The sequence below is a fragment of the Dreissena polymorpha genome, chromosome 9 (genome assembly GCF_020536995.1).
Source record: "Dreissena polymorpha isolate Duluth1 chromosome 9, UMN_Dpol_1.0, whole genome shotgun sequence".
Classification (NCBI taxonomy): domain Eukaryota; kingdom Metazoa; phylum Mollusca; class Bivalvia; order Myida; family Dreissenidae; genus Dreissena; species Dreissena polymorpha.
Window position 1 is genome coordinate 66,771,263 of NC_068363.1, and position 27,436 is coordinate 66,798,698.

Consider the following 27,436-nt stretch of genomic DNA (forward strand, 5'->3'; position numbering starts at 1 on the left):
CTTCATTTGCAAAAGATAAGGACATATCTATCATTAACTGCACATCTGCGCGGTCTCTACCTATTAAACATACGTCATCTGCACATGCAGAGCTATAAGCAAGTACGGTGCAAATGCGCCCACCTCGTCCGGTGTCGACTTACCTATCCAGCAAAGGGTTGACGTAGAGTTTGTAGAGGTCCGTGGAGAGGATCCCTCCTTGTCGTACCCCTTGTGATAACCTGAAGGAATCACTGATTTGGGACCTATACTTAACAGCACTGGACAAATTTTCATGCAAAGATTTCAAGAGTAGCCAGTGGCCATCACTTATTTGTGCATGGTAGAGTCTGCGCAGATGTTAAGGATGGTCTACCACGTCGAATGCTGACTTGGCGTCCAGGAACACAACATGAGCAGAGGTTTTTAAGTATGTACATTCGCGGTAGTACTCCTCGAGAATAAAGGCGGCATTTAATGGGGAGGTACCTGAAGTGAATCCTCGTTTCACTGGGTTTGCACGTTTAAAATACAGTCTTGAATTCGACTGGTGTTTGACTGGATCCGTGAATAACACTATACCCGGCTAAGGGAAACAACTTCTTAATTATAGAATATGGTTGGGAACAACAAGGAGAAATACTAAATTTGTGTATGTAAATTACGGTGTAGTATACAATATAAACCACTTTGTGTATTTTGAACGTTATTAGTTTGTTTTACCTAGCAAATGACATGTTGAGTTTCATATTGCATCTTGTCGGATTCTTTTCGCTTAATATTTTTCAGCTATATGTGCTGTTAGTTGTTTCGGATAAAAATGACTCGGACACGTTTGACTTCCACAATAATCATTACTGTATTGGTCAGAATAGCGATCTCAAGTAGCAATAAATTGACGTTAACTACCTAGTGTTTCTTACTCCTCCATTGGATCGTTTTCTCATTGAATTGAAACATGAAAATATCACCATAAAAAGTAGAGTTACGATACATTATTTCCCATGCCTACTGATTCTCACATTTCTTAATTTTATGCTCTTTGGGTTAGACATTTGTATGCATTCAAAGTTGAAACTTTAATTATTTTATCATGAAGTGTAGGTGTGCAAGACACAAGGTTCTACTGGATCTGGATAGGTATTCGCAAAGCCTTTCAGTTTCAGTATTGGCTCAATCGGAAAGATGGTGGTTATAATGATTAATCCCACTGTAAAACAGTTGACCTGAAGCTGTCAACTGTCTGAGCACGTACTAAACTAGCATTAAGTTTATTCTACTTTATTAATCTCATTGGGAAGCATGAGTTTTAGTGTTTACAAGTTTTACACTGTAACGGCGTTACACATTTTGAATAATTTATGAAGTAGCTCTCAATCATATTATCTGCCTAATAACCAATGAACATTTTTTTGAATAAATTTATGTTTATTGACTAAAGATAGGAAGTCTTGGCTTGGCATGGCTGAGACAAGACTCTCAACCACCTTATTGAAGGTCAACCTGTTTGCCGTCCTTCTCTCCTGGAGTGGAGGAATCTTCATACATTCAAACACTTAAGTATTTTGTGATGCAGCCCGTTGTTCTGTTGATAAATCTCACTTCCGTTTTTAATGCCCCCAGAACAAAGGTTCTGGGAACATATTAAAATCGCTACCTCTGTTAGTTAGTTAGTCTTTCTGTCCGGAAAAGTTTCCACTTAATAAGTCAAGCCATTGTCATCAAATCTTCACCAAACTTCATGAAAATGTGTAAGGCAATAGACCCTTTCAGTTATTGCCGGTTTTTAATTATCTCCCTTTTGTGACGTCATGCAAGGATTATCGAGTGTATCGATTGTAAACGAGAACAGAGATCTTGTTTGAAAATGTGTTGTTTTTTTCAACGATGTAAATGGACTAAACATATGCACGAAAAGGTTTGTGCTTACCTAATTGTTAATAATTTATTATTTTCTAATGAAATTTTGATATTCGGTTTATACTGCTGATAAAGCAGCGGTATTGTTCATCAGAGAACGTGACCGGAAGAATACACACTGAAATCCCTCAAAACAAAACAACTAAATAAGCCGTATTATTTCTTATAGTAAGACTTTTATAAATTATGTTGAAAAAAAAGAAACCTATATTTATTTGATCACAACTATAAGTGGTGTGGATATTGTTGTTGTTCATCAGCGATCGAACGTGTAAGAGGTGCATTTAATCAATTGTAAAACGAAGCTCTAAACAAGCGGAATACATAACAATTGTTAAATTTTTTCATTTTCGTTTCATTGAATTAGATTTTCGTTTCGCTTACATTGAATAACAATATTAATAAATTTTAGCATACATACGGAAAAGAACTCTGCTTTTTATGCAAATTGAACTGTATTTGCATGAATATTGAAATCTCTTTACTAATGATAAGGAGTGATAAAAATATAGCATTTTATGATCAATAAATCTATATATTTAATTTATTTTTCGCAAGTACAGTTTACCCTATTGTGATTGCTTGTTTTCATTATGGTGTTTCGTACACTGCAATAACGTACTTGAAATCTATACACGTAATAGCGGAGTTCACATTTGCCGGTACCCGTTAAATACCTCTATTGCGTAGCAGTTAAATTGCACAATATTTTAAATTTATTTATAGTTTTAAAACACTGTATTATTATTATTAAACTGGCTTATATATATACACTCGTTCCTGTAAATCCATTTCCGATAATGTCTTCATTTTTTTAATGTTAAAATATTTTCTTGAAGCAAATGTTCAGTATTTTGGCTTTAAAATTTGGCTAAAATGACTGCTTAATATACCAAGGGGGGGGGGATGACACGCGGGTATCATAAATTGTGTTTAATTACCAGACACTAGGCTGAAACATGTGGTTAATGGAGGGACCCAAGTATAGGTTCCTGGGTTTATGACACCTTGTTTTCTTTGTAATTGTCTGGGCAGTATCCGATCATAACGAGATATCGTGTTGTGATGAACAAATGTGCAATAAAACACCGGGATAAAAATGCTGCAACAATGAGTGTCAGCATTGGTGTGAACAATTAAATCAAACAATTACATTAATAAATAGAATTTATTTTATGTGTAACAAGGTAAGTTTTTTCAATATGTTGCGTACATAAACTCGATCTATTTGTTGTTTGTTTTCATCATTATTTGTTTTCGTTAAGTTTAATTTATTCTGAAATAAGTTCAATTGATGATAATTTTGTAACAAAAAATTGTCGCGAAGAAAGTGCCAAGTATGGAGATTTTTGTCATAACCACATACCGAGCACTTACATTGTGTTCTACTCCCGAGTTCGTTGTTAGTTAAAACAAATAACAACAACAATATAATCGTTTCAAAAATGCGTTTCCTTGCATGCAAATGTTTTATTTAGACATAATTAGTAAAATTTTATTTGATATTTTGCATGATGATCAGTGCAAACGATGATTTTTCAAGATTTGTCTTGCGACATACAGGGTTATTAAACGGAATGTTTAATGTATTTTCACGCTTCAACGTACTAAAATGAAATATGCGAAAAGCGATAGCTTTAAGAGGCGTCAATATAATAAAAATTGAAATATTTGTGCAATTTACGCATATATTGTGCAAGTGACGTTGATATTATCAGCGACTATGTACACTTTTCTCTCTGGCGTATTTTGTGTCATCGCATTACGTCACATCCGGCTAAGGGACACAACTCTTGCACTAGTAAATGCGAATTATTGAAAGTGTCTATAACATCTAGGTCAAGTTTGATAATCGGCCAAATTGACCCAGACGCTATTGAGTTACGGCCCTTGAATCATCGTAATTTTTTTTTTCTCGTTTCCGCTCAATAACTCGCGCAATTGTCATCAGATCTTCACCAAGCTGCATGATGAGGTGTAAGGCAATAACATAAAGGTCAAGATCGATGATCAGCCTATTCGACCCTGACACTCTTGAGTTACGGCCCTTGAATCATCGTTAAATTGTGTGTTTTTTTCTCGTTTCCGCTCAATAACTCGAGCAAGCAATTGTCATAAGCTCTTTACCAAACTTAATGAAAATGTGTAAGGCAATAATATCTAGGTCAAGATCGATAATAGGCAAAATTGACCCAGACACTCCTGATTTACGGCCATTGCATATCGTTATTTCTTTTTATCGTTTCTGCTCAATAACTCGAGCAAAATGTCATAGAGTCTTCGCCACACTTCATGAAAATGTGTAAGCAATAACATCTTGGTCAAGTTTGATAATTGGCCAAATTGAAGTACACTCATGAGTTAAGAACCTTGAATCATCAAAAATGTGCGTATTTGCTCGTTTCCGCTCAATAACTTCAGCAATTGTCATGGGATCTTCACAAAACTTCATGAACATGTGAAAGGCAATAACATTTTGTTCAAGTTAGATAATCAGCCAAATTGACCCAGACACTTCTGAGTTACGGCCCTTGACTCATCAAAAAATTGCGTTTCGGCTCAATTACTCAAGTAGTTGTCATCGGATCGTCACCAAACTTCATGAAAATGTGTTAGGCAATAAGATCTACGTCAAGTTTCATAATCAGCCAAATTGACCTAGACACTCCTGAGTTACGGCCCTTGAATCATCGAAAAAGTGTTTTTCGGGGGCATATGTCTTCCGATGGAGACAGCTCTTGTTTAATGTCTTTTTTCATTCACAGTCATCCACATTTTCCAGGGAGATGTGCCCTTGAACATATCCATTTTTATGGCAGAAGGATAAAATATTATAAGTTTGTGGAGCGAACTACTTTTACATTTCCCAAGGTTTTTATTTAAAACTTTAAATATATAACTATCATTTAGTGTATATGAACAAGACAACATTTTACAGAGTCTCATTTATTTGTATGAGGTATATTCTCTTGAACATTTTCATTTGCATGGCTGCGGAGCAGGGGTATTGTCAGTCAGGTTTTTGTCAAAGCTCTAGTCTTTAACTTTCCAGCTAGGCGACCTGCTTGAAATATTCACTTGCTCCGCAGAAGCTTTACCTGACACTGGCAAGGGGGTGTCCACTTAAAAATATCCAGGCATCTATATCAGTTTTTTAGCTGATTTGATCGCCGTTATTGGGCTATGCTTTTTCCGAAAATTCAGTTCCAAAGTTCCTAAGTGACAGTTTGACTTTCAGATATTGGGAAATAGAGCTGTGCAGTAGGGAAATAAAGGTTTACAAATTGATTTATGTATAGTACTTTCTGTAGAAAATGTGTTATATATAACTTAAGTGTTGCTAATAATTATTCAGCAGAAGTTATAAATCAAGCAACGATATTTTATCCGAATTTAAAGTAACTTGACTCTTATTAATGTCCCAATATCATTTATATAAATCATATTTTCAAAATGGCAACATCATAGTTGTTAGATTGGGGTATGGTGGGCGGTAGGTGGCATAAACAGGTGGTTTCTGGCTAATATCTTTAGTTTGCATGTATCAATCTTGATGAAACCTTGGCTAAAGAAAGCATGCATGAAAAGTTAAAAAAACATAGTTTCCCCTAAATAACACTAGTGTGTAGTAGCTTACATATATACATGAAAAGCTTGAGGTTTTCTGGGGGCATATTTGTAAAATTGTGTTTGTTGTTTGCTTAATATTGATGCGCCCCACCTTTTGTTCAATGATATTCTGAATATTAATATTTGTTAATAAATTGTACTATTTATGTAGTAAATAAACACTTACCTTTTAATACATGTATTAACATTCCAAGAGTTTTGATGATCACCAGTGAGGGAATTTTATACAAATACATGACTGCATATTTATTATGTCTATACAGAATGCATTTTATAAGTAAAACCCCCCTCACTGTAATTTTAGCTTCCATAAACGTTTAATTATTTTATTGTTGCTAAACACTTGTAAGGAGCGAAGCAGTTTCTTTGTTTAATGGCGTCCTGATAGGCAAATTCTCCATTTTTTTTGTAATATGTATATCCATTACAACTCACCACAGAGTTTTAATAGTTAGTTTCCTCTATGTCATATATCTCATTTTACTAAAAATCGCTCATGGTAAGTCCTCATCAGAGCTTTGTTTACATTCGCTACGGCGGCCATCTTGGATTCTTAGAACTTGTCGACCCGGGTCGATTTGCCTTAGTTGGTCGTTCGATCATAGGTCGGGTCGACCGGGTGCTGAATCGACCAAGGACGATCAGCGTTCTTTTGGAATCATTCCGGTTCGAGCCTTCACGAAGAACGGTCGTATTTTTGTATCATAAGAACTAAAGAGGTGCTATTCGGTGGATGATCAAGAGAACAGTTAAACTTGAATCGCCGATCCAGTTTGCAGATAAGGTTTTCTACTTTCTTTCTTGTAATTGTTTCGCTTGAAATTTCAATCGGTTCAACTTCATGAATTGTCTCATTTTTTTACTTGTTTGTTTACATCCTGTGGTGACTCATCCGAGATACAGATTCTTCATCTCATTTTTTAAGTCGATTAACGTTTTCTGTATACGTAGAAATAACTGCTTAGCTCCACGAACCAGATATTCCAGAGTCTTATATATCCGCTGTTGTAATCCAACAATCGACGTACGTTATACAGAATAAATCTGTAAACTTATGGCGGCGTTATTTTGCTTGAAACTTGTTACGACTAACTAATTAAGTCAATACGGGGTAGTACAAAACGGGGCAGTACGCTACAACTTTTTGGTGACGGCGGTGGGATCCCATTATTTAAATGTGGATCCCGTGATATGAACCCTTATAGTGAAAATGTAAATCCTGAAAGTCCTACACGCAGTTTATAGAAATCAAAGCACTGAGAGCCTCACATTCAGACGAAAGTTATTACAACAGCTGTCAAGAATAAGCCTTTATATAGCAGCTTTGTCAATCAACTATTGTAACGTTGGATATACAAAGTCAACACAATACGTTTTAAAGACTTTATTGCTCAGCGAAACAAACAACATTAACAACTTAAAAAATAAATAACAACAAGCATAATATTCATTTTGTTCGTGACAAATATTATTTCAGAGTATTGTTGGTATATATATCATTATATTGGTCCATGATGGCTGCAAACAAAGAAAATAATGATGTACCAAGCGACTCTGAGATTCATTTCAGAATTAACAGGGACAATACAAATTCCCGCTCAGATGAGGAAGACAGACCTGTTGACCAACAACAACAGGTAAGTGTCGCAGACACCTAACCGGAATCCGGGTCTGAGTCACAAGTCAGATCCGATAGGGTGAACGAAAGGAGGAGACCTAAGCGAAGCAGTGAGACAAGGTCAGTATTAGAAGGGCTTACTGGGGCTTTAAGGGATCTGGTTTCAGAAGTAAAGGATATCCGTGCTGGACAAACAGCTTGAAGCCCGCATAGAGCAAGTACAAAGAACAGGTACAGCAAAAGGCCCGCAAGTTCAAGCACAGACTACATCCAGTGATCCTCGACTGAATACCAACAGCCTACCCTTTGTAAGCAGGAATCCAACAGACCCAGCACCAGCAGACCTTAATGGTAACTCCTATTATTATAATCCCAGACACCAGGGCTACCAATACATGGGCGATCATGGTAGGCAACATTTCTATAATCGATCAGATGATTTTGCATGTAGTGAACCTTACAGGCAGAGACCAAGAGATCTAATGAAAGTCCCTGCGTTTGACGGCAAAGAAGAATGGCGAGTCTGGGTAACACGCTTCGAGACGATAGCAGATCGCCTCCAGTTGGACGAGGATCAACGCCTTGACCATCTCTTACAGCGATTGGGGGGGGGGGCAAGCCGCCACAGTAGCATTCACTCTTCTACCACCCGCGGTGTTGCACAACTACAGAGACCTCAAGGCTGAACTATCAAGAAGATTTCAGTTGGTGGAAACGACAAAAATCTTCGAGGCAAGGTTTACAAGAAGAAATCAGCGTCATGATGAGAGCGTTGAAGCCTACGCGTCAGAGTTAAAGATGCCTTACGATCGTGCCCATCCACAACGAGACCGAAGAACTAGGGAAGAAGATCTTGTACGCCGCTTCCTCGACGGGCTACATGATGAAGAGGCCCGTTTTGAAGGCGAATTTCACAAGGAGCCTACAACAGTAGATGAAGCGGTATTCAACGTAGCAACTTATCTACAGATGCGAGGAAAGCAAGATGAAAGGCGTTACAGAAGACCTACACGTCGGGCTACAGAGAAGCTCTCAGAGCCACAGTTTGATAGTAGTGGAACAAGAAGGCAGTGGTCCAGAGATACAGGTGGTAAGTGCTTTTCGTACAGTAATCAGCAGCCTAGGCAATATAATGAACCTAAAGATGAGATCCTAACAAAGATCCTGAAGCGACTGGATGATCTAGAGAGTAAGTATGACACTGCGAAAAAGGGAAAGCCTAACAGAAAGCAAGATGTTGTTTGCTACCGGTGCCAACAGAAAGGTCATTTTGCCAGGGAGTGCCCCGACAAATGTTTGTATGGTGATCAGGTAACAAAGGTCGATGACGATGACAAGTCTGCTCCTTTAAACTTCCAAGGACCAGCCCTTGTGGCCAGAGGGAGGTCCCAGTAAAAAGTACCGAAGGCCAAAATCAAGATGACAAAACACAGCAAGTTACGAAGGAGTGTGCTCGGGTTCAGAGGTCCAGACCATCAGCGGATGGGGTGTATGTATAGGGAACAGTGAATGGGTTTCCTGTTACATTCACAGCCGATACTGGAGCGACAAGGGCCATAGTGTCAACCAGGGTGTTTAAACAGATTAACCCGCATGCATGTCCCGTAGTTTAAAAAACTGACCGGTTGGTTGGTGCAGGAGGAGTACCAATAAAAGATGTTGGTCAAACAAAGTTAGATATTAGCCTTGGACCTCTACAAGTGACAAGGGATATCATGGTGGCGGACATCGAGGATGATGCTCTGCCTGGGTATGATATTCTGAAAGGTCAAAATGGGAGGCCGGCAGACATTCTTTTGAGTCAGAACAGAATTCTGTTAGACGGCATGGAGATACCAATATTCCAGGTAGGGAAGATTGGAAAAGCGAGGAGAGTAGTGGTGGCAGAAAACATGACCGTACCAGGCCATGCAGAAGTCGTGGTAAGTGTTTATATAGAAAGGTTTGAAGCAGATGATGACGATACGGAGGCTGACTACGTAGTCGAGCCTAACCAGCTATTTAAAGAGAGGTACCCTTTGCAAATGGCAACCACATTAGTGAACCTCAATGAGGCTCCAACATGCAAGGTAAGAGTTCTTAACCCTTATCCAACAGAAGTAAACCTGAGACAGGATGCAGAAATAGGAATAGCAGAGAGGATGGCGAAGATAGTCTCGGTACTGACAAAAGCAGAACATCAAGCAGAAAGTGACAACTTGGTGGCCGTAAGAAGAATCACTACAAGGTCAGCCGAGGTAAAAGTAGTTAATGATGAACCAAATGAAAAAATACAGGTCCCAGCGCATCTAGAATCATTACTGCGAAAATCTAGTGAAGGTAAGTCTGACGTCGAAAAGAAAGCGCTAGCAAGCCTGTTGGCGAAACACGGTGACACCTTTAGTAAAGATGAGTGGGATCTTGGGTTGACCCACTTAGCTGAACATAGCATAAATACTGAGGGTGCGGCACCAATCAACCAGCGACCAAGACCTGTACCTTTAGCATACGCTAATGAGGAGAAACAAGCTATTGAAGATCTGCTGAAAAAGGGAGTCATAAGGAAAAGTACCTCCCCCTGGGCAAGTCCTATCGTACTAGTACGAAAGAAGAACGGATCAATCAAACCGTGTGTTGACTACAGACGGCTGAATGCCCTTGTCAAGCCGGATGGTTTTCCCATGCCCAGAGTACAAGATTGGCTTGATGCAGTCGCAGGAGCAAAGTATTTCAGTAGCATCGACCTCACATCTGGGTATTTCCAGATACCGCTGAAGGATGAAGACATTCCAAAAAGCGCCTTTGTATGTAAATTTGGACAATACGAAATGACGCGAATGGCATTTGGGCTTAATAATTCGGCCAGTACTTTTCAAAGAGTCATCGAGCTGGTTCTTCAGGGTCTTCAGTGGGAAACATGCCTTGTATACATTGACGACATCGTGGTCTATGCATCTGACCTGGAGCAACATATGCAACAACTTGAAGAGGTACTGACACGCATCAAAGAAGCCGGACTGAAATTGAAGCCGGATAAATGCAACCTGCTACAAGAGGAAGTGGTCTTCCTGGGTCACATTGTAAGCAGCAAGGGGGTGCGCCCCGAAAGCTCCAACATAGCCAAAATAGTAGAGTGGCCTAGGCCTACTACACCAAAACAGGTAAAGCAGTTTGTGGCAACTGGGTCATATTACAGGCGCTTTGTAAAAAACTTTGCCAAGATTGCAAGGTCCCTTACGAACTTGACCAAGGTCGACAGTGCCTTTCATTGGACAACAGAATGCGAGGAAGCATTCAATGCGTTGAAGCAAGCCTTAATTGGTCCAGATGTGATGGGCTACCCATTGAATGAAGCAGGCAGCTTTTACCTCGACACGGACGCCTCCGGGATCGGACTTGGGGCGGTGCTCTCTCAAATGCAGGAAGGTCGGGAGCGCGTGATAGCCTACGCCAGCAGGGCAACCAATAAGGCTGAACGGAACTACTGTATTACAGAACAAGAACTCCTAGCAGTCGTCTACTTCATACAGTACTTCCGTCAGTACCTATTGGGAAGGCACTTTGTAGTAAGAACCGACCATCAGGCACTTGTATGGTTGTTCAGTTTGAAAGAGCCGAGCAGTAAGATCGCGAGATGGATCGATATATTGTCGAGGTATGACTTCACAATAGAGTACAGGGCAGGTTCCCAAAGACTGCAATTGTCCAGATGTAGACATGATGGAACCACTCAAATGTGGACCTTGCAAGACATGCCTTAGGCGATCCGAAACAATGGCTCTGGACAGAAAGGTAAGTGACCAAACCGAGGACCAAAAGTGCGCAGTTCATGACAAGGTCAAGGATGAGGAAGATGGCACAAAGATTGAGCCGGTAAGAGCCGTTTCAAATGGTAATCGAAACACACCCGGCACATCGAGAGGTCAAATGGTACCCGAAAGCAAACAACCATGGGCAGCTATCTTCAGCACAGCAGAAATGAGTCAGAAACAGCAGGAAGATGCACAGATCAGACCAATCCTTGAAGCGAAGTTGGCCGGAGTCAAACCTAAGCAAGATGATATGCTCGACAAAAGTTCAGAAACCCGGCACTATTGGATCATATGGGACACCTTGGAAATACACTCTAGTACGTTGTATCGAAGGTTTCAGAAAACAGGTAACGGTGATGATCGTTTACAGCTAGTGGTCCCACAAGCTTTACGTACAGATGTGATGAAACAGGCACATGACCCAGTAACTGCTGGACACATGGGCATCAAGAAAACCAAACACCGAATCCTGGAAAGTTACTTCTGGTTCGCGCTGAAAAGTGACGTCACGCTATATGTCCACCATTGCGATATCTGCGAAGCCGATAAGAAGCCGTAAAAAAAGCCAAAAGCTCCACTGGGACACATAAGAGTTGGAGCTCCATTGAATGTGCTTGCACTTGACTTCACAGGTCCCTTTCCCATAACAGAAAGAAAAAACAGGTATGTCTTAGTTCTAACAGACATTTTTTCTAAATATGTAGAAGTAGTAGCAGTACCAGACCAGACAGCTGAGACATGTGGAAAAGTCATTCTGGACAAAATCGTAAGTAGATGGGGGACACCACTGTCGATACACAGTGACCAGGGCTCAGCATTTGAAAGTAAGTTAATACTGGAGTTATGTGAACTGCTAGAAATCAAGAAAACCATAACAAGTGCTAGAATCCCAAGAGGGAATGGACAGGTAGAAAGGTTTAACCGGTCATTATTGAGGATGATAAGGTGTTACCTAGCAGACGAACAAGACGAATGGGACTTGCACCTTAAAGCTCTAGCAGGAGCGTACAGAGCGACACCACATGAAAGCACGAAGTTATCACCAAATATGGTGATGATTGGGAGAGAGGTGAGACTACCAAGCAGTGTAATATTTGGACATGTGAACCCCGCACAGAACCATGATATTTCAGAAGTCGATTTTGTAATAGAAACTAAGGCGAGGCTCCAACGCACGCATGACCTGGTCCGGAAACAATTACAGAAGTCGGCCGAAAGAAGCAAGAAGATACACAATGTAAAGTTGAATTTCCTGCAATACCAGGTGGGCGACTTAGTTTGGTTCTTGCATGAAGGCCGGCAGGTAGGTATAAACCCAAAGTTAGAGAAAGCGTATGATGGTCCGTTTCCAGTGATAGAAAAGAGGTCCCCAGTCAATTTCACTATCCAGATGGGTAAGAATGGTCCAATACGCAACACACATCACAACAAGCTGAAACCCTACCGGGGCCAGAACGCACCTAAATGGGCAAAAGTCTTGGCCAATAATCTGAAACAGAAAACAAAAATAATTAGAACCGAGCTGTAACATACGTTATAACATTTTTTTTTTCGCGCCAAATTCAGATGGTAAAGAAATCATTTACAGTTTAAACAAAGCAAAACAGAACCAACAGTTATACACAGGAGTCACCACAGGTTTACTAGTTTTATCGCTCCATATTAAACGTTTCTTTAAAATGCTATATTTTCAGATGAACAGGTTATCCAATGGGGGTCTCGCATATCGTTGTAGCCATTGCGGCAAAGTGGACAGAAAGGGGAGACTGGTGGCCCACATACTGAGAGACCACGTACCAGAAAAGCAAGTTCCCTTTTTCTGAACCCTTTGCAAGTTCCGGTGTGAAACCAGGGATGATTTACTAAAACACCTCACCAAATACGCGGGCCATGTGAGGGCAGTTGGCAGCAATCAGAACATTGACCTTAAACAGATACTGATCAAGTCCAATGTTCCTTGGTTTGTGTCAGCCAACGATATGACCCCGATAAGGGAAGAAGACGATGACATGTTTATGGATCCAGAGGAACCAGCACTTCCACCATGGCTCCTGGATGTGAGGCCGTTGAAGAGAAAGGCGGACTTCTCACCATCAACCATGTCGCTTCCATTAAGTCCGCAGTATACAGATCAGAGGTACGTGTTACCCAGATCAATGGTAGAATCCCAGGAGATATTCCCTGACCAATCAACTGCTCTTGTTAACCCAGCACTGTACACGGCCCCTAGCTTTGATGAAGATCCTTTGACAGCACTGGTCCAAACCTTGAAGACACCACAGTCATCGCCTAAGGCCCTGGCAGCCACACCTGTCCAGGACGAACCAGTGGACATTCTTCCTACAGAACAGGACAAGGCGGATCCACTTCTCTATGAGGTAATATCAATGTCAGAAAAGGCGTCTCAAACAGAGAAAGGACAACCCAATGCCGAACTGCAGGCTATCCAGAGAGCATCGGAGGCAGCTGCTCAAGCCTGTCAAGCCACCGCCAGGAACACAGAAAGGATACTGGACGAGCTTCGTCGTTTGGAACGCAGAGTAACTTCCATCGAGAGAGCTATTGATAGTCGAAGGCGGGACAAGGAAAACATGAGGCCGCGCAAAATGTAACTGTATGCCTTGGAAATGATCGCCTTCTGCTTGAATTGCAGGGGCCCACTAAGTGCTGGTAATCCACGCGGGCACTTGGTGGGTATTCGTCGCGCCTGCTGGGAAGCGGGCCCACGTAGTACCAGTTGGTGCTATATGGGTATTCGCTGATCACCGCGTGGGTGGTCAGTCCGTACTGTGCATTGGTCGCTTATGAGGGCATGGTACGGGTATTTTCCCCTCCATCTGTGGACTCTTCTTGAAGATCTTTACCTATGAAAATAAATATGGACATTTAATATATACTACATGAACAGTTAACTTACAAACTATTACAAAGTGTAAGGACAATTAAAAACAAATGTGTTAAGATTTCTGTGATACAAAAGAGTGCTTAATTTTATTTAATAATATTGTGTTTAACTCCAAGAGACATTATTGTGTGTGTGAACCTCAAGTGACATTTTTAAGTGTATGAATACACTGTGTAAGATTTCTGTGATACATAAGAGTGCTTAATTTTATTCAATTATATTGTGTTTAACGTCAAGTGACATCTTGTGTGTGTGAACCTCAAGTAACATTCTTGAGTGTATGAATACACTGTGTAAGATTTCTGTGATAAACAAGAGTGCTTATTTTTATTCAATTATATTGTGCTTAACCTCAAGTGACATTTTGTATATGGGAACCTCAAGTGACATTCTTGTGTGTGTGAATACACTGTGGAAGGTGACATTTTCAAAGTGAACAGTGATTTTGTGATCTCAAAAGTAATTGATCTCAATTATTATATATTGCTTGTTCTTGTTAACAGTTTAATAGTTATATCATTGTTGGTACCTCATTGTTTGTTAAGGCTGCAGGAGCTTAGCCTTCCTGCAGGAGGGGGTAATGATGCGCCCCACCTTTTGTTCAATGATATTCTGAATATTAATATTTGTTAATAAATTATACTATTAATGTAGTAAATGAACACTTACCTTTTAATACATGTATTAACATTCCAAGAGTTTTGATGATCACCAGTGAGGGAATTTTATACAAATACATGACTGCATATTTATTATGTCTATACAGAATGCATTTTATAAGTAAAACCCCCCTCACTGTAATTTTAGCTTCCATAAACGTTTAATTATTTTATTGTTGCTAAACACTTGTAAGGAGCGAAGCAGTTTCTTTGTTTAATGGCGTCCTGATAGGCAAATTCTCCATTTTTTTGTAATATGTATATCCATTACAACTCACCACAGAGTTTTAATAGTTAGTTTCCTCTATGTCATATATCTCATTTTACTAAAAATCGCTCATGGTAAGTCCTCATCAGAGCTTTGTTTACATTCGCTACGGCGGCCATCTTGGATTCTTAGAACTTGTCGACCCGGGTCGATTTGCCTTAGTTGGTCGTTCGATCATAGGTCGGGTCGACCGGGTGCTGAATCGACCAAGAAAGATCAGCGTTCTTTTGGAATCATTCCGGTTCGAGCCTTCACGAAGAACGGTCGTATTTTTGTATCATAAGAACTAAAGAGGTGCTATTCGGTGGATGATCAAGAGAACAGTTAAACTTGAATCGCCGATCCAGTTTGCAGATAAGGTTTTCTACTTTCTTTCTTGTAATTGTTTCGCTTGAAATTTCAATCGGTTCAACTTCATGAATTGTCTCATTTTTTTACTTGTTTGTTTACATCCTGTGGTGACTCATCCGAGATACAGATTCTTCATCTCATTTTTTAAGTCGATTAACGTTTTCTGTATACGTAGAAATAACTGCTTAGCTCCACGAACCAGATATTCCAGAGTCTTATATATCCGCTGTTATAATCCAACAATCGACGTACGTTATACAGAATAAATCTGTAAACTTATGGCGGCGTTATTTTGCTTGAAACTTGTTACGACTAACTAATTAAGTCAATACGGGGTAGTACAAAACGGGGCAGTACGCTACAATATATGCAGATCTAGCTTTCGGGACCAGTTGGATAAAGGTTAAGATCACTGTAACTTATAGTAGAAAAAGTATTTTTCACTCAATAACTTGAGTTTGGATAGATGTATTTTGTGCACATAGCCCACAGACTGTGCTTGTTTTTTTTACTCTGAACAGGAAGATTGGTATATAGGAATTAAGGGGTTGTTTGGTTGCTCTGTCTGTCCTCATAAAATTTTGTAAATTTTTGGAGAAAACTATTCCCACCTTGAAGTGTAGATGTGCAAGACACTGAGCTCGGCCATTTCTTTGCATAAAATGTTGTATGTTTTGAGGAGCATACTTCTTCTATTTTTATTCAATGTAGTGCAGACCTTTTAATATAAGGCTTAAAATAAAAAATTCGAATATATTGGAATAATGACAACAGAAAATTCGAAACTCATTTTCACTATTCGCTGCCATCCCTATTTTTTATATAAATAATCATTATTAACTTGGTTAGATGTAATTGGAATTAAAATGAGATATTGTAATCATAAGACACTTATTTTTTCAAATTAAATTTGGAATTCTGTTTACTTTTATGAGGGGGAAATGGGTCCATTCATCTGACTGGTACCGTAGAGACACCAGAAAAAGGGCTGTTGTTGGTGGTGGTCATTAACTCATCTCCCACTGGTTTGCTTTTGCGTGGGCACTTGTACTTTCAATGATGCACTACATCAAGACAGTCATTATGATAACTCATTTTGTTGTTTTGTTTTCTCTTGCAGAGAAGATGGGCATTCTTTCAAATCCAAAATCAAGACAGTTGATAGTTGAGAAAGTAGCCCTTTACAACAACATTCTGTGTGGAGCTTGCTATGTTGTGCTCTTCATCTGTACAGCGTCATATTTGATTTACTCTTCAACTCGTTAACATGGATGATATTTATGAGGAATTAAAATACAAATATCCAGACAATCATAAAACATTACAAGAGGAAATACGCACTTTGAAAAGGAAATTTAATTTAAATTATGAGACGAATGAGCATAAACAACAAAAACAAGAATACATATCATATGTCAGCAATGTAATCAGACGTTTACAGAAAAGCGGAGTTTAGTTCGACATGTGTTATCACATAACACGTGTTTTAACTGTGATCACTTTGACTTTAAAACAAACAGAAAAGACAACCTGCTACGGCATTATAAAAAGGGAAAACACAACCAAAAAAAGTTACCTTCAACGTCGTCTGAAAAAGCGTCATCATCATCATCATCATCATCAAGTGAAGATACATCGAGGAGAGCAAACACCCGTGTAGACCACATTTTTATGCGACGTCTTCAAGTACAGACACTGTAAAAAGCGAGCATTCTTATTCGATGACAGATGCGTTAAAGAGACACATTTAAGACAGAACGTTTTACCCACACCATGTAGAAAAATACGACTTATTAACATTTTTGTGCGAATACAAAACAGGATGTTATTAATTTTATAAGAGGTCGATTAAAACGTCAAGCTATAAAATGGTATCTTTCGGTTCACGTAGATCTGACAAAAATACAGAAGATGGAGAACAAGTACAACAACAACCGCATTTTAGGAGTATAAACTTTAAAACATTAAATGAAGAAACATTGACTGAGGAGGACGTAATTGAACCCTAGATGGTCATATAGTGAATATGCACATTACTTCATGTTATCCTACACACATTGTGGTTACTATGGTTACGCAAATGAATAAAAACTAAAATGCAAATTCTAAAAGTACTTAAGCTGAAACTCTATATGCGGATGGAGGACCATTTAGAGAATATGCTCCCTATTCAGGTTTGCTTTCAGACAAAATATTTTGATTTCTGTTGTTACAGAAGTAAGAGCAAACTAAATTCCGCATCATGTGACAACTCAAAAAGTTCTATGTTTACAGAGATATGTGAAAACTAAAATCTGGATTCTGCAAAAAATGAAATAGTTTTTAAGCTAAGTTGATGAATATCTGTATGTGCATACAGGACCATGTGCGGAATATGAACGTTATTTCGGTATTTTTGTTGGACAAATTTTCATTGCTATGGCTACATAAATAGGTGCAGATTCAAGTATGGATATAACAGCAAATAAAAAAAGAAGTTCAGTATGGAACATATGGAAAATATTCACGTTATTTCATCGCGTGTGTTGTTTGTTTGTTTTTTTTAGACCAAAACACAGCTAGTTTCGTTACAGAAATAATTTGAAACACAACTTTTGATCACTTTCCTAAAAATTTATTAAGATAGTATTATAAAACATACGAAAATCGCGTTATTACTCCGACATCATTGCTCAAATGGGACACTGGCTTTGTGTGTTCAACCAAGTCCCTAATGAATCTGTGAACATTTCATGATCAAATACAAATTTATGCTTCTTGTTGTATTTTACTGCGAATCATAACAGTTTGCTTCTAATATATTTTGAAGCGATTTTTCCTTTTTTAAGCCTCCTGATCAATTAGATCTTCAGGTGTTCAGATGTTTTGTTTCTTTTGGATATTGTCTGAAAAAAAAGATTGAATTTATTTCTGTATTTAAACATAAGAAATGACCTTTACCTATTCTCATTTAAGTCCAATACAACCGGCATCTGAAGGAATCGAAAGTCCATGTTGTAGATCTTCAACTATGCAACAACCTGATGTACTACCAGCTAAAGGCATCATATGTTGCTAACAACGCAATTTGTTTGGAGAGCCGGGAGCTTTATGCCCCATCAAACCGTGTATGTATTATGTCAAAGTATATCTTGGCCTTGTCCGAGTTAAAAGATGGGTTGACATGATTTATTTTGTGCTTGAAAGATATATCTTTGGATGGAATTGTGATGATGTTATTTACTAAGTGTGTAGATGAATATATTAGAGTCACCCTATCGGTCAGTTTGTCATAATATGTTTTTAAGCAAACTACTTCCACATTTCTCCAGCCATTGAATTGAACTTTGAACTCTGTTGTCTCAATAAAGTGCAGATGTGCTAAAACAATTTTCCCTCACAGTGATACACTTATTAATGAGTTATATGCCCAGGAATTCTTAAATAACAGTGCATGTCTTGGATATCAAATGTAACAAAATTTTGGAGCTTACTACTTTTTCATTTTCTAGGAATGGATTTGAAACTTGACATATGCCATTATCATAAAGTATGGAACACATGCAGTGATCCACTTTGTAATAAATACGTTTGTGCGTTCTGTGTGTAGCGGATTTTGGATGAAACTTTACAGTATTTAACTAAGGTGTATGAATATCGGCGTAATTTATTCTAGTGCAGATTTTTGGGGCACAGGAATGACGTCTAAGTTACAAACTCTGATAATCAATAAAACGATTAACCAACCATTATTAACTAATTACTATTGTTAATAACCATAGAAATCCCCTGCAACATATTACAACCTTTACCACCAATATTTCCTTAACATATGACTTCCTTGGTTACCAATGACTTCATGACACCCAACGATTACTTTTGTTATACAGCGCTGAATCTGTGAACACTAACAATGATTTTAAATATAAATTTTAATGCAAAATATCCTGAGTATATAATTATTTTATTTATATAATAAATGAACATGGTTATTGATTTTATTTCATTAACATTTACAGGGTGACAGTAGTGGTCCAATGGTTTGCAAAGACGAAAATGTTGAATGGACAATCAGCTACTAGTGTGCATTTTGTGATTCACATTTTTCTCATATGCAGCGTTAAAACGTCACAATATTAAGACTGGACACGGTTCCAGTAAGATTACGAACGTTTGCTTCATCACATTACTCTGCTTATCATTATTCTGGGGTTATAGCTCTTGGTTTAGCCCGACATAGAACTCTTAGACTATAACAGGCATTGACCTCAGTGCACATACACTGATTGTTGACTTTTAGTTTGTGGTTGCACAATATTCCATTTTAGAGTATCTTTTGTTCATAACATGTAATTTAGTGGATTGATGTCATTGAGGAAAAGTACAGTAATAAAAACCTTTACTTTTGATTAATTATTTTTTGGTTATCAACACTGTTCCTTTTTCTACTTTTTGATGAAATTTAACTCCTATGGTATACGAGGTATCAATTTGAAACGTCATACGTGAATATATCTCATTACGAGTGGCAGACGCTTTCTGTGCTCTTTTACCCTAAACAAATTTAAGTAAATAAATGCTACTTTGTACATAAATATAAATACATGTGCTAAAACCTGGCTGGGGATTGAATAGAGGAGTTGATGTGTTCTCTGTAAAGGTCACTGTAAAAAAAGATTGTTACCACAATATTACCCAAAAATAAATTAGGCTTTTATAATGAAACTCCAAACATGAATGGCAACTTCACGTTTGATAGTTGGAATATGTTTGCAATCATGGTTAATGGCATTGTGTCTTAGATAGAAAATCGGTTTTACTAAATTTATCGGATAAGAATCAAACTTTTTTTATGAAACGTGATACAAAGATACATTTATCGAGACCTTACTTGAAAAGACATTACTTGAAAATTACTGCCACATGAGTATGTCAATACATTCTCTTGTTAAGAAGCGAAAATCAAAAGTTGATACGACTAGGTTGCCCACATTTTCCATCCTTCAAACAAGCTATCGCTCTGTACCGTCACATTGCTCTAGTTTCAACAATCGTATGTGCGCGTAATATCTGGTGAGTTTTGTATAATATAACAGATAAATACTGATTTGAAATATTAAAAACAAACGTTATGCCGTTTATGCTGATATTTAATGACAAGTATTCCTTGTCAGGTCGTTTCAAACAGTTTGGTGTGACCAGCTGGGGACTGCGAGGCAGTGATAAAAATGCCCCTGCCATCTATGTGAACATCATCTACCACCAGGAGTGGGTCAAATCCATCACTGGTAAGTATACAATTAACACCTATCTTCATTCATTAACATTTCTTTCATTAGCATCATTAAGAAAACCTGTACCCATTGAACATTAGCAGCTATCTCACAATCTTTGAGTTTTGAAACACAACATTATCTTATACGCCGATATGCATCAATAATTTTGTTTGAATGAAAGTGGATATTCAAATGAAACAACGAATATCACTTGAAATCAATTCCTTTAGTCGTTTAAACATTATTTATTGATATTGGAAAGCATGTTCTTAAGTTTGTGTAACATTGTCAATATATAAGTATTACAGGTATCATATATTGAATAAACATAAAATATTTATGAACATTTAATTAAAAAGAGCTCATAGTCGTAACTGTTTGGAAGGCGAGGGTATTATTGGATTTAAATTCGCTACCAACCACGTTCTTTTTATACAGTACACACAAAATGTGATACTGTTGCAACATGCAATTGCTGAAACACTTAGAAACATTTTTTTTTATAAAAGCTTATATTACAGAGAACAACTATTCTTAACTTCACCTTTTCGTATACCAAATAAGACAAAAAACAAACGATTGGCCATTTCACTAATGTGTTATTAAATAATATCAGAAAATTCAATAGTTTCACACCCCACCTCGTTTGTAAATGGGTAAAGTTTCATTTTATGAAATGATTATTTTAAGTGTACAAAATAGATATTTTGATGTAGAATAGTGTGAACATAAAATCAAAAAAATATCAGAAAATACAATAGTTTCACACCCCACCTCCTATGTAAATGGGTAAAGTTTCATTATACGAAATGATTATTTTAAGTGTACAAAATAAATATTTAGATGTAGAATAGTGTGCCATGATATATTTATATTTCAGGCGTACCACTTACATAGAAGTAATCAAGACAACCGAACACAACTTACACTACTCTAAAATAGTTTAAGTTTAAAAGACTGATGTATTTAGTAATTACCGTTTTACTTTGGACATGTATAATGTTTTATACCAACTGGTGGTACGCGTATTATACTGATATTTTTGCAAATTTGTTTTACTTTCATGAATGTTATAGTGATGAAACAATAAGACAATTTTATGCAGTATGTGTATAGGTTTGGTATTTGCAATATATTAAACAGCTCTCTACTGAGGACAAACATGTGCTTTGACCTACATCAGTGTCATTAATTATTTATATTGTTTTTATCAGATTCACATAATCAGTAATATGTTTTAAATTATTGATAATGTTTAGCTGACCCTAGCACGAAGTGCTCAAGAAGAGCTTTTGTGATTAACCTATGATCGGTGTCGTGCAGTGTGTGGTGTGCGTTGTCCATTGTGCGTCATCAACTTTTAGCTTTTTACTAGTCTACAGGCCACATTTATCATAAAATCTTTTGACCGAGTTCGAATTTTGGTCACATGATTTTTTACAAACTATGCACCAGGTCAAATCTAAGAAAAACGTTGTCACCTCTCTAGAAGCCACAATTATGACTCATTATTGATGAAATATGGTCGGAATATCTGGACAATATATTTTGAAAGCTTGAATTCAGGTCAAGTGCGTCCAAAAACAAGGTCACCAGGTCAAATCTAAAAGAAACCGTGTTACTGCTCTAGAAGATACAATTAGCACTCATTTTAATGAAACTTGTTCAGAATGCTTTCCTGGGCATTATCTATTACAATTTTGAATCTTTTGTTCGTCAAAAAACAAGGTCAACATACAAAATCTGAGAAAAGATCTTTTTACCAATTAAGAGGCCACATTTGACTCAATCTCGATGAAACTTTGTCAGAATATTTATCACGAGCCCATGTTCACCAGATCGATTCATTGAAAACATTTATTTCCACTCCGAATGCAACATTTATGACTCAATATGGATGAAACTTAGTCAGAATGTTTATCTTGACAATATAAATGCCGAGTTTGTAATCTGAATCACATGTGCGTTTAAACTAGGTAACCAAATCATATCTTCGAACAACCTTGCAACTCTAAGGGCCGCATGTATGACTCAGACTTGAAGAAACTTGGTCAGATTTAAGATGTTCTAAACATTGCCATTTTAACTTAATTATTCCTCTCTCAAACTAATTGGGTTGTATTGATTTGCGTCTAACCTGGGGATGCTTTCGCGATCAGCTCAAATGGTATTTTGTTGACTCGGGAGCAAGCCGGCCATCGGGACACATCGATATACGAATGGCAGTTCGATAACACAAATCAAAGACAAAAGCTACGCGAGAGAGATGAGTTCTTCAATGATTGTTTATGTTTTGTGCGTTGAAACGATAGATTTCATTTAACAAAAAACACGAGACAATGCCATAAAAAATCAACATTAACTGGATGATCAGTGAATATTTGAACATAATAATACTTAGAAAATGATACTTAGAAAAAGATGAAGAACAAATTAAAAATTCGAATTAAAAGATCAATATGTTAATGATGTTACAACATGTTAAATTTGTAGTAACTAGCGTATTTGATGAAATTTAAATGTTTTAAGAGCCAATAGCCACATTTTCAGAGACACGTCTTTAACCGATCGTCTCAATTACAATGGCACTTCCCGGTCGTCACTTGAAATATATTTCTTCAGAAATAAGCATTTGAATCTGATTAAAAAAATGGAATTATCCCAGTTTATTTCCAGTTAGGTGTTAAATGATAATGAGATTTGTTAAAGCGAAATACACCATTGGTTTTATTTCACATATATTTGTAATTAAGTTATAAATTAATTGATTTCCCGTGTGTCGCGCTTGACTAGGCAAAATGATTGGTATTTCAAAATATTTCGTAAGGATTGACATTATAAAAAGCATATTTCAGGTAAAGATAAAACTCAGATGTCAGAGTCCCCAATTTGTTAAAATTCTCCGTTATGCGGTGTTCTTCACCGGGAATCAAAGTGTCTGAAACATCATGCATAGCACCAATTAAAACTTGATCTACCGTCGTTTATAATTGTTTGAATATTATCATAATAACATGTTGAAATAGCAAACACTTGCTTGCAATATTTCTAAATATTTTTATTTTGTGAAATGTGTACTGATCATCCAGCCCATGCTGTTGTGAAATGTGTACTGATCATCCAGCCCATGCTGTTTTCCGATGGAATTTTCTCATGTTTTAGAAAGTAAAATCCTAAAACTTAGTCAGAATGTTTATCTTGACAATATAAATGCCGAGTTTGTAATCTGAATCACATGTGCGTTTAAACTAGGTAACCAAATCATATCTTCGAACAACCTTGCAACTCTAAGGGCCGCATGTATGACTCAGACTTAAAGAAACTTGGTCAGAATGCTTATCTTAACAATTTCTACGTTGAGTTTGAATCTGGGCCACATGCGCCCAAAAACTAGGTAAACAGGTCAAATTTTAGAACAAACTTGTCACCACTCGAGACTACATTTAAGACTCAGGCTTGATGAAACATCGTCAGAATGTTTATCTTGACAAAATTAAAGCCATGTTTGAATCTGGGTAAAGTGGTTTCAAAAACTAGATCACCAGGTCTTGAAAAAACTGTGTGAAGTGAACTCAGGCGAGCGACGTAGGACATGGTTTTATGTTTCTAATACCTGGTATATATAAAATATTTAGCACATTATTCTCATAAATAAATTTATGAACTTATTATTTGCGTTGTCTTTTTAAAACATTTAAGATGTTCTAAACATTGCCATTTTAACTAAATTATTCCTCTCTCAAACTAATTGGGTTGTATTGATTTGCGTCTAACCTGGGGATGCTTTCGCGATCAGCTCAAATGGTATTTTGTTGACTCGGGAGCAAGACGGTCATCGGGACACATCGATATACCAATGGCAGTTCGATAACACAAATCAAAGACAAAAGCCACGCGAGAGAGATGAGTTCTTCAATGAGTGTTTATGTTTTGTGCGTTGAAACGATAGATTTCATTTAACAAAAAACACGAGACAATGCCATAAAAAATCAACATTAACTGGATGATCAGTGAATATTTGAACATAATAATACTTAGAAAATGATACTAAGAAAAAGATGAAGAACAAATTAAAAATTCGAATTAAAAGATCAATATGTTAATGATGTTACAACATGTTAAATTTGTAGTAACTAGCGTATTTGATGAAATTTAAATGTTTTAAGAGCCAATAGCCACATTTACAGAGACACGTCTTTAACCGATCGTCTCAATTACAATGGCACTTCCCGGTCGTCACTTGAAATATATTTCTTCAGAAATAAGCATTTGAATCTGATTAAAAAAATGGAATTATCCCAGTTTATTTCCAGTTAGGTGTAAAATGATAATGAGATTTGTTAAAGCGAAATACACCATTGGTTATATTTCACATATATTTGTTATTAAGTTATAAATTAATTGATTTCCCGTGTGTCGCGCTTGACTAGGCAAAATGATTGGTATTTCAAAATATTTCGTAAGGATTGACATTATAAAAAGCATATTTCAGGTAAAGATAAAACTCAGATGTCAGAGTCCCCAATTTGTTAAAATTCTCCGTTATGCGGTGTTCTTCGCCGGGAATCAAAGTGTCTGAAACATCATGCATAGAACAATTAAAACTTGATCTACCGTCGTTTATATTTGTTTGAATATTATCATAATAACATGTTGAAATAGCAAACACTTGCTTGCAATATTTCTAAATATTTTTATTTTGTGAAATGTGTACTAATCATCCAGCCCATGCTGTTGTGAAATGTGTACTGATCATCCAGCCCATGCTGTTTTCCGATGGAATTTTCTCATGTTTTAGAAAGTAAAATCCTAAAACTTAGTCAGAATGTTTATCTTGACAATATAAATGCCGAGTTTGTAATCTGAATCACATGTGCGTTTAAACTAGGTAACCAAATCACATCTTCGAACAACCTTGCAACTCTAAGGGCCGCATGTATGACTCAGACTTAAAGAAACTTGGTCAGAATGCTTATCTTAACAATTTCTACGTTGAGTTTGAATCTGGGCCACATGCGCCCAAAAACTAGGTAAACAGGTCAAATTTTAGAACAAACTTGTCACCACTCGAGACTACATTTAAGACTCAGGCTTGATAAAGCATCGTCAGAATGTTTATATTGACAAAATTAAAGCCATGTTTGAATCTGGGTAAAGTGGTGTCAAAAACTAGAACACCAGGTCTTGAACAAACTGTGTGAAGTGAACTCAGGCGAGCGACGTAGGACATGGTTTTATGTTTCTAATACCTGGTATATATAAAATATTTAGCACATTATTCTCATAAATAAATTCATGAACTTATTATTTGCGTTGCCTTTTTATAACATTTAAGATTTTCTAAACATTGCCATTTTAACTTAATTATTCCTCTCTCAAACTAATTGGGTTGTATTGATTTGCGTCTAACCTGGGGATGCTTTCGCGATCAGCTCTATTGGTATTTTGTTGACTCGGGAGCAAGCCGGTCATCGGGACACATCGATATACGAATGGCAGTTCGATAACACAAATCAAAGACAAAAGCCACGCGAGAGAGATGAGTTCTTCAATAATTGTTTATGTTTTGTGCGTTGAAACGATAGATTTCATTTTAAAAAAACGAGACAATGCCATAAAAAATCAACATTAACTGGATGATCAGTGAATATTTGAACATAATAATACTTAGAAAATGATACTTAGAAAAAGATGAAGAACAAATTAAAAATTCGAATTAAAAGATCAATATGTTAATGATGTTACAACATGTTAAATTTGTAGTAACTAGCGTATTTGATGAAATTTAAATGTTTTAAGAGCCAAAAGCCACATTTTCAGAGACACATCTTTAACCGATCGTCTCAATTACAATGGCACTTCCCGGTCGTCACTTGAAATATATTTCTTCAGAAATAAGCATTTGAATCTGATTAAAAAAATGGAATTATCCCAGTTTATTTCCAGTTAGGTGTTAAATGATAATGAGATTTGTCAAAGCGAAATACACCATTGGTTATATTTCACATATATTTGTAATTAAGTTATAAATTAATTGATTTCCCGTGTGTCGCGCTTAACTAGGCAAAATGATTGGTATTTCAAAATATTTCGTAAGGATTGACATTATAAAAAGCATATTTCAGGTAAAGATAAAACTCAGATGTCAGAGTCCCCAATTTGTTAAAATTCTCCGTTATGCGGTGTTCTTCACCGGGAATCAAAGTGTCTGAAACATCATGCATAGCACCAATTAAAACTTGAGCTATCGTCGTTTATATTTGTTTGAATATTATCATAATAACATGCTGAAATAGCAAACACTTGCTTGCAATATTTTTTAATATTTTTATTTTGTGAAATGTGTACTGATCATCCAGCCCATGCTGTTTTCCGATGGAATTTTCTCATGTTTTAGGAAGTAAAATCTATCATTCGTTCTTGAAATTCTTTTTTCACATTGCAAAATGACAAACCAGTTATCAACTCCACCATGTACCGTGTCTTAAAAAACAACAAATGTTCTTTTTATGTCATATTGAATACAAAAATAAGGAATGTATCTCTCGGGAATGGCTTTTGTTTTCCCTGTTCTCGAAACGCCCGCAAGATCCAATGACCGGTGTCAAGAGGAAAGCAAGTCGCATGCCGACTCTGAAGTAAACAGGTCAAAGGTAAAATCACAGTGGCTTGTACTATAAATTGTTTCCATGCAATACATATTGAACATTTGGAATCATATAGAGGATATTTTTTGGATTTGGTTGAATATCGAATTTAATTCACAAGTGATCATAGAAAATAATATTTGCACAAGTGGCGAAACCACGAGTGAAAAAAATATTTTTTCTATGGTCAGGAGTGAATTAAAATCAATTTTCAACCGAATCCAACAAGTTTTCTTTTTATTTCATGCTTACAAATGGTTTTATTTTTTTTATTTTTAAAAACGATTAAACAATAAAAAAAAATTATTTTTATTATTAATTTTCAGTGTTTGAAACCGTGAATAATCAATTTTAATCACTGATATTTCTCTATTGAAAAGCATGAAAGCATTAATTTAGCATTATAGTATCTC

The 27,436-nt window shown here is 37.0% G+C and overlaps 1 protein-coding gene across 2 annotated transcripts in view; it reads left to right on the forward strand.

The window, feature by feature from the left end:
• LOC127844656 (glycosylphosphatidylinositol anchor attachment 1 protein-like) overlaps window positions 1-27,436 on the forward strand; it is a 169,431-nt gene that overhangs the window by 21,678 nt on the left and 120,317 nt on the right. The window contains exon 1 of one of the 2 annotated variants that reach the window (XM_052375056.1): window positions 614-631. The exons of the other annotated variant lie outside the window; for it this stretch is intronic. The gene's annotated coding sequence lies outside the window, so the exon portion shown is untranslated. Of the gene's footprint in view, window positions 1-613; window positions 632-27,436 lie in introns of those variants that run through there. 2 annotated transcript variants of the gene reach the window in all.